This window comes from Macaca nemestrina, chromosome 11 (genome assembly GCF_043159975.1).
Source record: "Macaca nemestrina isolate mMacNem1 chromosome 11, mMacNem.hap1, whole genome shotgun sequence".
Taxonomy (NCBI): Eukaryota; Metazoa; Chordata; class Mammalia; order Primates; family Cercopithecidae; genus Macaca; species Macaca nemestrina.
The window spans coordinates 48,587,399-48,600,830 of NC_092135.1; the positions used below are offsets into that span (position 1 = coordinate 48,587,399).

At 38.1% G+C, this 13,432-nt stretch overlaps 1 long non-coding RNA gene across 3 annotated transcripts in view; it reads left to right on the plus strand.

Moving 5' to 3' along the window:
- The window catches only part of LOC105492676 (uncharacterized), a 73,962-nt gene extending 60,808 nt beyond the window's left edge, over window positions 1–13,154 (plus strand). The window contains exons 4-5 of one of the 3 annotated variants that reach the window (XR_011609769.1): window positions 1,731–1,799; window positions 12,977–13,154. This is a non-coding gene — a long non-coding RNA (uncharacterized lncRNA). Of the gene's footprint in view, window positions 1–1,730; window positions 1,800–11,604; window positions 11,620–12,976 lie in introns of those variants that run through there. The other 2 variants (XR_011609770.1, XR_011609768.1) reach the window with 2 other exon arrangements.
- Window positions 13,155–13,432: the final 278 nt, after the last annotated feature.

Sequence of the window (13,432 nt, forward strand, 5' to 3'; positions counted from 1 at the left end):
CATAAGCAGATTGTGGATAAAATGTGTAAAATACCAGGAATAAATCCAAGTGACTTTTTAACACAATTTACAAAGCTACATAAATCAGTCTCAGAGATTTTTCTTCAGAAATCTGTGTAAAATATCTTAAATGGCCTTGAGACCAGTTTAAAAGATCAAGGATGTGTTAGCATATATGAAGAGAACTCAGTAATCATTTTAAGGAAATATAACTGGCAACCAGACCTATTAACCTTTTCATGTGTTCATGGCATCAAAATATATTTCTAAATTTTGTTTTTTAAAATCATTCTTTAAAGGACCTAGGAAATTGAGATGATTCCAGTGTGCATAGCTGGTTTATTGGTATAAATATATCATCATTTTGGTATTTAAAACACAATTAAACTCTCTTAAAAATTAACAATTCAAGAGAAAAAAAAATTGTACAAAGGGTTTGAAGCAACCATTCAAAGAGAAAACCCAAAACAGACACAAAGTGTTTCACCAATAATCAGGAAACTGCAAATTAAAACAATATTAAAATACCATTTTGTATCCATCAGTTTTGTTAAATAAAAACAGGAAATTTCAACAATAATCAGGAAAATGCAAATTAAACTAACAAAACTACCATTTTTACATCCATCAGTTTTGTTAAATAAAAAACGAGTGTTAGCAAGGTTATAGCAAAACAACTTTCTTACAACCCTGGTAGGAGTGTAAATTGATATACTTTATTGGAAAGAACTTAACAAAATCTAGTGATATAAAAAAGGTATATATCCCATTACCCAGCAGGAATTGTACTTCTAGATTTAAGAGGTTCACAAAAAAACAAGTACAAAAATGTTCAATGCAGAAATATCTATACTAGCAAAAAAAAATGGTAAAAAAATATATATACTTGTAAGAAAATTCCACATAGCAGCCAAAACGAGCCACATATGAATTTTAAAGTTTGAAAAATATCACATATGTGATTAGTGAATCTATGTACCTAATATAAAATCATGCACAAAAGTCATAAACACTAAATTTAGGAAAATATGACCTTGGGGTGCAGTTGAAAGAAAATGTGATAGAGGAGAGAGAGACACATGATGGGTTTTGTCTATTTATTAAATGGATAATTTCTTAAACTGGGTGGTTGAGTACCTTGGAGTTTAGCATATTATTCTGCATACTTTGGTGAGCATATATATGAAGTAACAATGCTTCATTAAACTGGTATTAGGATCAATTTAATAAAACTCAGTCAAAATATTACATCTGTTTACATATTTCCATTAAGGTGCCAAGACTTGATGTCCTTGGTTTTTTGGTTTTGTCTTTTCCTACAAATTAGTGTTTCAGTAGAACTCTTTAATTCAAATGTTAAAAAATAAAATAAAATAAAATGGGTAATTGAGAAGACCTAAGTCCCACATGCATCGAGCTTTCTTCACCAATTCTCTTTATGATATTTATACAGACAAATAAACACAAACACACCTTGACCTTCAACCTCTTCTCTCTGTAGAATGATAAACTTTCCCTGGCTTGGAGCTGACTCGGTGTCTTAGATGTGGCTCTGTATCATGTTTTGCTTTTGGCACAATTCTTTTTTATTCTCTGCTTGTAAAGATCACACACAACGATTGCATTTACTAAGAATCTGGTTATAAATGTTTAATAGCTTTGTATTCTAACTGAAAGTCAATCCGTGCCCCTCGTGCTTATTACTCAATTGTATTTCTATCTTTGTGCAGAAATACAGGCACAAAGACAAGAGATGTCTAGCAGAAGAGAGTTGCAAATTCAGATATCACAGAAGCCAGGTAAACAAATAAATGATGCAGGCAAGAGGTAAGGAGAAAATGAAGAGTTTATGTCTCTTCTTTTGGCACAGACACTAGTCAAGTCCAGGCCGTTTTTGGAAAGTGAAAATGTAGATTCTGTATTGCCAAATCCTCCAGTTGCTCAAAGATGCAAGGAATTCAGATCTGTATGTGAAGTTGGCAACAAACTTTGCATATAATTTTAGCCCTGTTTGGGTCAAACCAAACAGATCTGCAGCCATAATTAGCCCCTGGGCTGCCAGTTCTGTGCTGTAGAGACTTCTGCTCTACATACTATGGAATCTGCTGATGAAGAGAAAACTCTTTGCCATAAAAAGAGGTGTGGGAATAATTCCAACCGCTAAAATACCCTATTTTCCTAAACAAAGTGTGGGGCTACTCACCAGTTCCTTAGAGGGTACACATGGGGAAGACTACCTACAGATACCATTTGGAAGACAGCTCCAGGAGGCCATCAGATCCTCTGCCCCAGAGCTGTGTGGTCTGCCTGATCTTTGTCACCCACTGAAAGTGTGCAGTAAGAGTCAGGATGAGCCTTGACAAGAGGGACAAAGAAGTCCTTCTAGGTAAGTGCTGCCCTAGGTGACCCTGACACTTCTATTATTAAATAAGCCTCTATTTTTGTTGCTGTTGTTTTTATTTCTTTTTTTTTTTTATGAGTATTTAGAAATGTTCTTCATGGTCCCTAAAAAACTTCTTTAGAAACAACCTAAATGTCCCAAAGTAGTAAAGTACTTAAATTATGTTACATATGTCAAATTTTATACAGGTCTTAAAATAAATTACTATGAAATCTATATTCAAGGCAGAAGGTGTTAAAAGTGTGTTAAAATAATTAAATGAGAGGTCATTAGACTGAGGTGACTCCTATCCCCGGGTTCTTACGTAAACAAACTGAAACATAACTCAGAATTTAAAATAAAAATAAACTCAAACTCAGCTGATAATAGGCAGCCAACTAGATATTAGATGTATTGTCTTGAATTTCCCAGAATAGTACTACTTGAGAGGACCATTACCTTTATTTTATAAATGAAGAAACAAGATTAGAGAAGTCAAATAACTTGCCCGAGGACAAACAGCTAATATATAGCAGAAACAGGATTCAATCCCAGGTCTATCTGATTTTAAAACTCATACGTTTGTTATTGTATCAGTCTTCTTTAGCTGAAATCTGTCGAAAATCTGCTCTAGATTAGGAAATCCAATTCTCTCTATTCAGAACTTGCTTGTAAGACTGATTTCTGAACCCTGCTTTGCAGGTCTGTCAATATTTTAGACAGTATAACATGCGCAGTTGTTTTTCCCTAAGTGCTATGATTTGGTGAATAGCCAACAAAAATTGGATGCCTATCTCACCCACTGCTTTAAGCACTAGCTCCCCGAATGAATGTTCTTGAAATGTCCCTGTCTTTTTTGTTTTGCATTTTTGAAGATGTGTGAAGAGGACACAACACTTCAATCATGTGTGTTTGATACAAACCAAAGAAAATGACAGTCGGTTCAATTTCAGAAGAATATTTTAAATGCTAAGCAAACAAAGGAAGCTAGTCTGCTGAGGTCTGCCTGGTGTCTTTCCTTTCCTTTTTCTTAGTTTTTTTTTTTTTAAATCCTTTTACAGGAAGTTAGTATGTTAATACCCCTGGCAGAATAGACAAAAAAATCCCTGCAACTAAAATCCAGGTTCAAAATCATTATGAAACACAGATGTGGTTGTATTTCCCAGAGCCTGGTACTGGTTGTAATGTTCCACTGCCCTCCAGAGAGGTCTCAGAAAAATGCGTATTTGGCCAAAAGAAAAAAAATTTTCCTCAGTTATCATAACTGGCTATAAACAACAGCTTTTTTTTTTTAATCTAAAAACTACTGTAGTAGTATTGAAATTATTTTTATATCGTCATAGATACACTACACAAGAATCTAGTAATTTGAACTCATCTCTTGATTCCGAAGACAACAGTACTGACATATCTAAACTACACAAGGCACACACTTGCTTTAATATAATAAAGGGTGATTCTATAAGGGTCTATAGAAGTGACTTCTGGATCAGTTAGGGATTGAAATGGGCTTGAAATAAGGATCCTAGAACCTCAGTGAGACAATGAGTTCCCCAGGTCTTGCCCAAGTGCTTTGTTGGCAATTAGAGTAACAAAAATTACAAGAATGTATTTGACAATTATTTTTCATCCAGTACTTCAATCAAACTTCATGTTCTCATGATTGACAGATCACAAGTGCTGGTCATTCCCAGCCCCTTGCTAGATAAATGTGCAATAGTAGGTTTTTAACCCTAAGAGATTTGATATAAATAGAGCTGGTCACCAGCTAAGAAGAATGAAAAGTTATTTGTCCAGAATATCTGGGACCTGATGACATTCAGCATATGATTAAAGCAGAACCCCTACAGCCCCAGTATCTTGTGGATGCATTGCATCATTGGTATTTCTTTCTCATTCTGTCAATTAAAAGATTTTCCACTGTTAATCAGTGTAAAGCAGTAATTACTCTCCAAATTATACAATGGCTTGGGGGCTCTGTGATGAATGTTTGTGATCCTCGGAATCCTGTCTGAAGTCTTGGGATTAGGCTTTTGCAACATCACCAAAGGATACATACATTCAGGTTATCGCACCATGAATAATAGCAAACCACGATTCAAGTAATATTACTGGCAATCTCTAAAAAATTTTTCAAGAATAATTCTACTGTTTAGATGGCTCTGGAGTTCAGACTCCTAGACCAATAATCTCCTATTTTAATAAGTCATTGGATATTTGGTATTCCCAAGTACCAGGAAATTACAAGCACTTAAATCTTGGCTTCCCAATTTGTGGGGATTTACACATCTCTAAACATGCTTTAAAGTCAAAACCATGGCTCTTTTTCCCTGGTGATTTCAACCTGTGCAGATTTTGTTACCATCTTAATCCAACAGCAATTACCGTTAGTTCCATTTCTTCAGCTGGTTAGTCATAGATTGTTTTGTACTATTGCTTCATACTTCACATATATGACTTGAGTTTTCCTGAGTTTGCAGCTCCTTGAGGGTCAACTCTATGAACTTACATTCTTTTGCACCACTTTCTCACCAAACACAATTCTAATTTTACAGCATGTACTAAATAAATATTTGTTAAAGTTAATCTTCCGTGGTGGCCAAAAGAGAAATGCTAAATCCCCATCCCAGACTCCTTTTCCTCACCTGAAAGAATCGGGGAAATGTTTAACAGGATCTTGAAAGGAACATTTTCTATTGTCTCTACTGGCCTTAGAGTAGGGATTAGTCAACTTTTTCTCCTAAATACTATTAAATATTTTAAGCTTTGCCATTGCCATTGTCACTTTGCTTTTTCGCAAAACTTTAAAAATATAAAACCCATGCTTAGCTCACAGGCTATAGAAAAAGAGGCCCCAGATTATATATGATTCTTCGGTCTTTTTCCAGGGCCTGATAGTTTGCTGACCCTTGCTCTACAGCACACAGACAAAACAACAACATGTGCTCAGCTACCCCTCAGTCAAAAGAGCTACCAACATTGGGGCGCCAACTCCCTTCTTCAGGACTTAACTGGAGGAAGAAAAACCCATGCAGTTATCTAGCTAGCTAGCTATTATCATTTATTATCTATCTAATCATCCATCCATCTGGCATCTATCTATTTACCCTCTATCAATCAGTCCTATAGCTATGAATTTATGTATCTATCATGAATCATGTATAATTGAGCAAACCCTTCAATTGTCTGTCTATCCATCTACCTCTCATTTATAATCTATCTACACCAATCTATCTATTTAAAGACTTGGGCATGGACAGGGAAAAAGGAGTCATCAGTGTCTTTAGAATTGACCTCATAGGGATGCTATATGAGTGTCTCAGAAATTATTTTGTACCGTTTCTAAAGTTTAAAGGGTGGCTTGGCATGAGACTCCAGGAGAATCTCTCACAGAGAGTAGACAATGTGTGTCTTTGTATGACACAAATAGGGCACTGTATCATATTGCCCATTTCGATATCTGTATAGGTAGTGGACCTGTTGATCTATGCTGAGCCTATAAAAACAGAAGAGGAGAATAAGGGGAAAAATAATAAAATTTCCACAGGCCAAGGGTACCTCATGGAATTTAGCTGAGTTTGAGCCATCATGTTGGCACCCCACCTGCATAGTAAACTTCTGGTGGCAGGAGCTGAAGTAGACAAAGCAGTAGTGTTAAGATCAGTTTTCCCATGGAGAACTAAGCAGTGAGAGGCCTTGCAATGCCCCCCAGAGGACTCACCCATGTGCCCATGAGAGCCATCATTGAGGCGACTGCTCCACAGTGGGCATGACGCCTGGTCAGGGCCACTCAGAGAACTGAAGACTGCTCGGAATGAGGACCACGACAGGAGTTAGGTAGGTCTGAGAATGCCCACTGTCATGGGCTGAATCATGTCCCCTCAAAACTCATACGTTGAAGCCCTAACCCACAATGTGACAGTATTTGGAGAAAGGGCTTTTAGGAGGTAACTAAGGTTAAATGAAATCATAAGGGTAGAATCCTAATCCGGTAGGATTGGTGGACTTAAAAGAAGAGAAAGAGGCACCAGATCTCTCTCTCCCCCTCTCCCCCCTCTCTCTCACTCTCTGTCTCTCCACATGAGCACAGAGGAAAGGCCAGGTGAGGACACAGAGAAAAATGGCCATCTGCAAACCCAGAAGTGAGTCCTCACCAGAACCTGGCCATGCTGGCACTTTGCTTTCAGGCTTGAAGCCTCCAGGAGTGTGAGAAAATTAATTTCTCTTGTTTAAGCTACCCAGTCTAGGGTATTTGCTATGGCAGCCTGAGCTAAGGCAGCCCTCACTATTTTACCTTACTCTCCTTCTCAATAGCATCAACACACAGAAAGAGCTACACTTTGAAGAAAAGGGTGGAAGATACTTTTCAGAAGCATCCACTGGCATATATAAGTACTCCCCAAACAGTCATCCCCTAGCTGAAACCTGTCCTGGAAGCAAGGGAAGAGATGCAATTGAAATCAAGTCTGAGATTCATTTGTAAACTAGACTGAGTGTTGATAATGCTGTAAGATGTTGATAAGGGAAAAGAAAATGAATTTGGCTGAGTAGCGTTGAAAGCAAAGGTTGGAAAAGAAAGATGTTTTATATCTATACCCCACAGAGTAGAGTCCTACATATTTTCTTTATTCTTTCTCTTCCTTCCTTCCTTTCTTCCTTCCTACCTTCACTTATTCATTTCTTCCTTCCCTCCCTTCCTTTTCCTTTTCTCCTTCCTTCCTTCCCTTTCCTTCCTTCCTTCCTTCTCTTTCCTCTCTTCCTTTCTTATCTTCTGATAGATGCATCCATAAACATTCAACTTCAAGTATTTTCATAAAATCTGTTTGTCATTCCTGGGACCTCAAGTCTGTAATATCTCCTGGTTCCCAGTTGGAGGACTGCTTATGGTCTCCTGGAATCCCCTTTTCCAGGACTGAGAGCCAGAAGTGCCGAGTATTTACACCCCCCAAGAGTGGCCCTTAACCAATGACTCCTAAATATGGGAGCATGAAAACCTCAACCTCTTGACCTGGGTGGAAAGTACCTAGAGGCTGATCCATAGAGGCTGAGGATTGGTTCCCAAGACACAGACCTGAGAGGATTATTCCAGTTTAAGTAATCTATTAACCAAGTGCTCCCAGGAAAAGCCAGTAAGGAGTAGGAAAGAGAGTGTGGGAAAGCAGGATGGGGAAGGGGAGAAAACCAAGCAAGAGGGTGATCTCAGGGAAAGTCTCAGGGAAAGGCTGAAGTCAGCCTCGATGGATCAGCCTGTGAGTACTTTCCACCCAAGGCAAGGGCTGTGAACTTTCATGTGCCCATACCTAAGAGTCATTGGTTAAGGGCCACCCTTGAGGGATGTAAATACTCAGCACTTCTAGCTCTCAGCCCTGGAAAAGAAGACTCCTGGGGCCCGGCCCATGAACAATCCTCCAATGGGGAAACAAAAAATGTAAAAATGAGATCCTAAAGGATCTGGGAAGATAATCAACATTATTTGCTGCACATATTCAGAGAGTGTTAGAATGGAAGAGTCCTTGGAGGATGCAGTATCATGGCATGTCTTGATTAGTCATAAGTTGTGACACACACACACAAAGTACTAAAATTTATAAATGATTTTTCCAAATAACTTACTTAGAATGCAAGTTTATCCCTATAATAATGTTACTCTTGCTGGCAATCCCATGTGCATTCTTTATTGGGGCAGAAAGAGCTGGAGGTACAACTGGGACTCTGGGAATGGCATGTTCCTCAGTGCTGCCTCATTTATGCTCCAGTTCACTCCATGATTCCATTACTGTGGTTCTGATAATATTTCCAGCAATTAGAAATAATTTAGAGCTTATGACTTGTGGTTTTATAATTACTTTAGATTAAAAAAATTATCTGTGAATAAATTTGGGTTTATTTCTATAGGCCTATAGGAAAGCATAGTTCTTGCTCAAAACATATGCCAAAAGTCATTACTCTAGTAGAATCCAGCAGGCAGCCTAGTATAGAAGCGAGGCAGTTTATGCAAATGATTAAAAGTGTGCAGTTAAATTGCCTGGAGTCAAATACTGCTTTTGCTACTAACAAAATGTTTTTCGTTGGACAATTTGATTAACCTTTTAAACCTAAATATCCTTATCTATTAATAGGAATAAAATTGGAACCTGCTTTATCAGGTTGTTGGAGATTAAAGGAGATAATATGTGTCAAGTGCTTAGGTATGATGCTAGTACACAGTAAGTGCATTATAAATGTTCATGTTAAGAACATAGTTTCAGGAGTTGGAAATGTCTCTGCCTAATTCCGTCTCTCTGTCCTTGGGCAGATAGCTGAGTCTAAGTTTCTTTTTAGTGAAGTGGAGATAATATTAGCATGACTGGATTTCTATGGGGATTAAATGCAATATATGAAATATCTAGCAAACTTGAAGTGCATAATAGATGTTAGTTTCCTGTCATTTCATTGGATATGCAGATACTCTCCACAGCATGAAGGAGAAGTTGTACAACCTCAGGATGAATGCCTTCAGATTCCCCTGTTTCACTGAGTCTTTTGCGTATATACAAGTGAAAACCTAGCTTCATCTTATGCCTTTGGGAAGATGACCGCAGGGACTGTTTAAGCACCTCTAAGTTCTAGTGTTGGAATATGCTTCCTTAAATTAAACTGAAATTTGCATCCATCTAACCTCAACCTTGTTTGCTCCTGGAACAATATAAACTTGAGCTGTTCTTGAGTTAATTCAGTTAGCCAATAGAGCTAAAAATGTTTCATTTCATAAATTAAAGATATACTCCCAAAGACTAAATGTTCCAAGGTTCAGTGGCACATTAGGTGGACTATTTTCTATGCCTTGATTATAGCAAGGCTTCAATGCAAAACACGCCAAAGTATTCACAGAACAGTCCAAACTGTTCTGTTCCCTTCAAAAACAATCTCTTGAACCTGAACTATAGCTTCTGGCATAGGCTGATCCCCAGACCTCGTTTTTGGTGCTCAAAACAGAGTCTGGACTTCATTAGTGGAATAGAGACAAGGATGGGATTGGATATTCGGATACTTTTAAAAAATTGTTTAACTTGGAGTGAAGGTTGTTGCTTGCAGTAAACAGCTTGAAGAAAGTCTTTCCCCCCCGCCCCCTCAATTACATTCAGGGCTTAGAAACAAACATTACACTTGGGAAAGAGTTCAGGGTCTCTAATAGCATTGAGTGGATGCTTTCTGTGTTTATGGCTTTGAGCAATGGTGTGACAGGCAGGCGGGTGAAGGTATGTTCCCTGGTTCGTAGCCAAGATGTGAAAACAAACTAAATGTCTATTAATAGATCAATGAATAAAGAAAATGTGGTATTACATGCAAGGCCAGGCACAGTGGCTCACGCCTGTAATCCCAGCACTTTGGGAGGCTGAGGCAGGTGGATCACTTGAAGCCAGGAGTTCGAGACAAGCCTGACCAACATGACAAAACCCAGTTTATTAGCCAGTTGTGGTGGCACTCACCTGTAATCCCCGCTACTTGGGTGACCGAGGCAGGAGAATCGCTTGAACCAGGGATGCAGAGATTGCAGTGGGACAAGATCAAGCCACCACACTCCAGCCTGGGTGACACAGTGGGACTGTCTCAGGAAAAGAAAATGTGGTATATGCATCTATACATGCAATGGAGTATTATTCAACTTCAAAAAGAAAGAAAAGAAAATTCTGTAATATGTGTCAACATAGATGAACCTTGAGGACATTATGTTAAGTAAAATAAGCCAGTCACAGAAAGACAAATACTGCCTGATTCCACTTAGGTATCTAACAGAGTCAAACTCATAGAATCAAAAAGTGAAATCATGGTTAGATGAGCTTGGGGTAGGGAAAAATGGAGAGTTGCTAATCAATAAGTATAAACTTTCAGTTATCCAAGATGCATAAGTCCTAGAGCTTGTGTCTTTGAACACAAGCAAACAAATCCTTTTTCATTTAAGAAAACAATGTGCCTAGAGCTACCAATACTTGTTGTATACTTAAAATTTATTAAAAGAGTGGATCTCTGATTCGCAGGAGATCTCTGATCTCCTGTTAAATGTTCTTACCATGAAAAGGGAAAGAAGAAAGAAAGAAAGAGAGAGAGGGGCAAGAGGGAGGGAGGAAAGAAGGCAGGCAGGAAAGAAGGAAGGGAAGGGAAGGGAGGAAGGGAGGAAGGAAGAAAGATAAAGCAAGCTAGTTCTATTAAAGCCTCAATGAGAAACATCAGAGGAGGTCCCATCAGGGACCCATGCTCTGAACCCACATGGCTTTCTTCTTTTAGACACATGGAGTGGTCTGACTTCCTTCCATCCATCCCCTCAACTCCTGTTTCAGACACCCACCAACACCTAAAGCTATATCATACATCAAAGATATTCACATTTATTAATTCATTTTTTCCTTTCCCCAGCATTGAACAATTGCTTTGTTTTCTATCTCTAGGGTAAGAACTAGGAGAAAGTAAATGGGGTGACATCTTAAAATTCTAAGGTTTCCTTGTCCAAACAAACAAGCAAATAAAACACATGTACACACACACACATACACGCACACCACACACACACAACCCTCCTTTGTGTAGCTTCAAATTTATGTTTGCTTCATCAAGCATATAGCAGCCTCCAAATTACTACATGTTTTCATCATTAAAGTGCAATCTTAGTCTGAGCAGGAACAAAATAAATCTTTCTGTCTCCAAGATATTTGTTGTGATAGTGCTACCACAGCCATTTGTATTTGTTTTTGTTTGTTCCTCATAATGCCCTCTCAACTGCTGTTTTAAGGCAAGTAGGGGTATTATAGACCAATAAGTACCGGAAAAAGTCCTGGAGACGTTCTCATTAATGAAGGAGGAAATCTAAAACTCAGGAAGTACAAAGATTTAGCCTGAACACAGTTACACAATTATTAGCAACAGAACGGCTTTGAGACTCGAAGGTCTTAGAATGTCCAGTCCTCCCTCCAGATGGCCCCCATTGTTTCAGTTGACTCTGGCACAAATTGTTCCTTTTCTTGCTGATGCAGCCTTCTACAGTACTCCTTGATCACTCTTGAAGAACAACTCCAGGGAGCACAGAGTAACTAGGTTCCTATTATGTTCCTGGACATTTATTTGTAAACCAAAAAGTAACGGAGACAGACCTCTATCGATTAGAGGTTTATTTTGCCAAGGTTGAGAATATGCCTGGGAAAAAATTTCACAAGTCACGGTAGGATTTCTGTTCTGTGCTTTTTCCAAAGAGGATTTGAGGAACTTCGATGTTTAAAAAGAAAAGAGCAAGCAGGAGGGGAAGGAAGAAAAAAAAAAGAAGAGAGGGCAGGCAGCAGGCAATGAGGCAAGTAGTTACACTTGGGAACAAAAGGAAGGCAGGTTTTTTCTTTGCTTGTTTTTTTTCATGACTCAGTTCCCAAGCTTAACTTTTTCTTTGGCATAGTGAGTTTGGGGTTCAAAGATTTTATTTTTCTTTCGCATATCTTTCTCTTTTACATTCTCCCTTGTGTCTTCACTGTCCAGGGCCTTCTCTTCAAGAACCACACAGACTATTCTACTGAAAAGCACCCTGGGAAACCCCAGGTCCCTGCTTTTGCCAAAACTGGCTACAGACTCCATCCCAGTATTTCAACATCCTCCACATCATTCCTGACTTTGAACACAGGCAAACAAATCCTTTTCCATTTAAGAAAACAAAGATGACAAACATGAGGAAGTATTAAATTCCAGAACCTTAAAAAGTTCTCCCAAGTCCTGTTTCCAATTAAGTTGAAGCCAGTTAGACTCTAGCTCTCCTCTTTTTATCCTCAGGCTAGAGTTTCCCAAATTTCATCCTATTTTTCACCACCCTCTGCATTATAAACAGACATCTTCTCCTTCTTCAAGAAATCTCATTTCCCAATACATAGGCCCAAAGAAGAAATCAGGGCAGAAAAATCATGTGCTCTTATTAACAACCATTTCAACAATCTCAGTGGGTACAGATGTCGTACCTTTAGATATTTTTCACTCTCTTCACTAAAGAAAACTGGTAGTTTTATCCTCCATCAATAGCATTTTAATAAAATATTTTTATTTTTTAAATATGGGAATGCAATATATTTCTGCCATAAGGGAACTTGTTTAAATTTCTTTAGGCCATTATTTATTGTCTATTTAACTGACTAAGGAATCCCTGAAACCTAGGACATTAGTGTATATTAGCATCCTAAACCATACATTCTTGGAAACGTTTGTCTAATATAAGGCAGCAATGACTTGCTTTAAATGTTTCTGGAATGCAACTCCGCTCATTTTACCTACTCCTTCAGAAAATAATATCTCCAGCTGAAATGCTTAGCTTCATTTGTTTCATGTTTTCTCTATACTGGGCATTATGCTAATAGAGATATTATCCTCATTTAATAGAAAAAGAAATCTGGATTAAGCAATATATTCGGGAGTTTTTTAATGTAAAAAAGAGAATCCCAACTTACAGTGGCCTAAGCAACAAGGATTTTTTATTATCTCATAGAGCAAGAAATTTTGAGGCAGAATGACTCTAGGGATGGTTAACTCATTAGCTCAATGACATCATCAGTGATCTGGAACTTTTCCATCTTTTTGTTCTCCCATCTTCAGCACTGCCACTTTGTCAAAGACCAGCTGACCTCACGGGTACAAGCATGCCATGCAGATATGACAATGTCCAACAAAACATGAGAGAGAAGGAGAAAGAATGGGTCTTTGACATCTATTCAAATGTGGGTTATTTTTTTTTTCTATGAGCCTCTATAAGGTAAAAATCAGACCCTCTATATCAGTTCTCACTGCATGTCAGATCTCAATAAAATAAATGACTTTCTTTTTTGGTTGATTCTTAATATTTTACTGGGACAGTAGTCCTTTCAAAAGTTTATAATCATGTTATTCAAATATCCTTTTAAAAATTGGCTTAGTTATCACTACACAGTTGTTTTCCCCTCCCTTTCTGTGATATCCTCCTTCCCCCTACCTAAGCATCACAGAGCCTCTCCTCCCCTGTTGACCATAAGGCGATTCTTAGAGGAGGTCTTAGGATGTGCCAGTATATAAAAG